The sequence below is a fragment of the Eurypyga helias genome, unplaced genomic scaffold, assembly GCF_000690775.1.
Source record: "Eurypyga helias isolate BGI_N326 unplaced genomic scaffold, ASM69077v1 scaffold25849, whole genome shotgun sequence".
NCBI lineage: Eukaryota > Metazoa > Chordata > Aves > Eurypygiformes > Eurypygidae > Eurypyga > Eurypyga helias.
The window spans coordinates 22,083-24,602 of NW_010270510.1; positions in this window are offsets into that span (position 1 = coordinate 22,083).

The following is a 2,520-nucleotide window of genomic DNA, read 5'->3' on the forward strand; positions in this document are numbered from 1 at the left end:
GGGGGGTCTCCCCAGAGCACAGCAGAGGGGCAGAATCCCCTCCCTCATCCCCCTGGCCATGCTGCTCTGGATCCAGCCCAGGATCCGGTTGGCTTTCTGGGCTGCCAGCGCACACGGCCGGCTCATGGCCAGCTTTTCATCGCCCATGTTCTCTACACCCCAACTGGTACATGTTTGGATTCTGAACAGTGCTGATGAGGCTGTGTAAGCCAGAACACTGGCACTACCAATGTTTATGGTGAAGTGTATTACAGGTCTGCTAATTAAAGTAACGGAGGTAACATCTGAAATACAGACTGCTGGCAAGGAAAAGGAATATAGGACATATTCTGAGTAAAACTGGTTACATTCTTAACCAACTTTTAATTAATAGTCATCCCCAAACAAGGGGGATGACTTCCAGTTCGCATCTGGATTAACTCTCAAACCAAAAAAGTTGAAATAAAAAGAATAATTGCATAAATTTAAAGTCTGAGGAAAAAACACTCCCCACACCACGTGGCAAAAAAGTGTCTCTCAAAGCAAACTACAGCTTTTGGTCAATTAGACAAACAGCAAGACCATACTTTTTTCCCTAACAAAACATTACTCAAGATTAAAATATGGGAGAACTTGGGCACAGCGGTACGATACCGGTGGACAGAGGACTTCAGCCAGTCCATACCTGCACATACTGCACTAGAAAACAAGGTCTTCCTGCCGCTGGTACTGTGCCAGCATTAAGCACAGAACCAAAACAAACCAGTTGCAGGAGAAAACCAAGACGATGAACTCCCGGAAAAACATCTGATCACCTGACTAGATTAAGCTCCTGAAATTTGTGTTTATTAAAGAATCCGAGTGGTTTAGCCTTAGGATATCAGAGAACACAGAACTTTAAAAATCAGGATCGCCTCCAATTCAACACAAGTCTTACTGAATATGAGAACCAGTGAGTGGTGTGCGTTTAATGCCAGACTAAATTATGATAAAGTCACAGACCATCACGAAGATAGGCCAATACAAACGTGTGCCTCACAACAGTCTGCTTCAGAATTACAGGATTCAGAAAGCAACACAGCAGTACTTTAGGATGTCTATTAATTAATCTTCTCACTTGCAAATGGAATTTGAGAGGCTTTCAAAACAGGTACCACAAGATACAGTATAAATACCCTCCCTGGCTGTCACAGTATTCCACCATAGCTTTGACTTGCTGCCAAACAGCCCTTTGATACAGGAAGATCTTCCAAAATCTATGGATTTAAGATCCAGTGTCCAAATCAATGCACTTCAAGTAAAAATATGGAGTCCCTCCTTTTATCTGTGCCAGTAAGGAGGAATAAAGGCCTTTATGTCACACAGAGAAGGTAATTGCTTTCATTGGACAGGTGGTTTGTAGTTTTAGAGATAAAGGTGACCTGCTACTATATCACTGCAGAGACTCTGCTAAGACAGCTTAAATGAGACAGGCTTGGCTGGAGAGGTTTTGCAAATTATTTTGATACTGTTATACAAGCCAAAAATTCAGAAATTGATATTTATTTTTTATTGGTTACAATGTAAACATTGGCAACCTGGGGTCTCCTCAGGTTTTATCTGCAAAACGCAAAGGGAAAAAACGAACTGCTAGGCAGTTATGTTTAATATATGCTTTTCAGAGCACACTGGTGTTCAGAGGGTTGACAGAGATGCAGCAACTGCACCCGACACACATCACCTACCTGAAAAAGAGGGTAAGAAAGGGCAATTCATATATATTATGCACAGCTTTCCCATCGGCCTCCTCCCCCTCCTATCCCACAGTGGAAACATTTCCCTACTCCAGGCTCCCCAACACCTCCTTCTGACAGGCTCCTCTTCAAATGCTGGAGTGCAACACGCCCTGGAAGTTCCAGTATATTCCAAAACAAAAATAGCAACTCATCAGGTCAGATACTAAGATGGGCCTGAATATCATGTCCTCAAACTGGTCCTGACAGCACCTAAGAGGAGAACGTGGGCAAACGCAGGGTAGTTCAGCTACAAGACATGTAGGATACCAACACACACTGATCCAGAATAATAAAATCTACCTAAAGCCTCACCTCCCGGTGCAGAGAGCAGAGTACAGGTGGCACTCCCCATTACACACCAACCCGGTCCAGGAGCGCTTTGCAGGAAGCATAACGATTATCCTGTGATCCCTATCAATATTCAACACCACTTTTCCTTTCCTGAACTGTATGCTGCTACGCCAGAGCGACGGTCATGACGGAAGGCAACGCGGAGCCCTAACAGATGGTGCGCTCTCATGAACTGCAGCCAACACCAGTCCTCTCCCTTCCATCCTCATGTCTGTGCTCTGGGCTTCTCTGAAAACAGCCTGGCAGGCTTCCCGTTAAGTGACCAACCGCATCCTCCTCCTCCTCACCACCTGCACAGGCGTGTCTATGGCAGGAAAGGGATGGGATGGGGTACGGAACTCCACCGCACGCCCGTTTCCATTCAGATACACGTCGAAGTGCGGCAGGTAACTGCAAGAGTTCAATAATACATCTA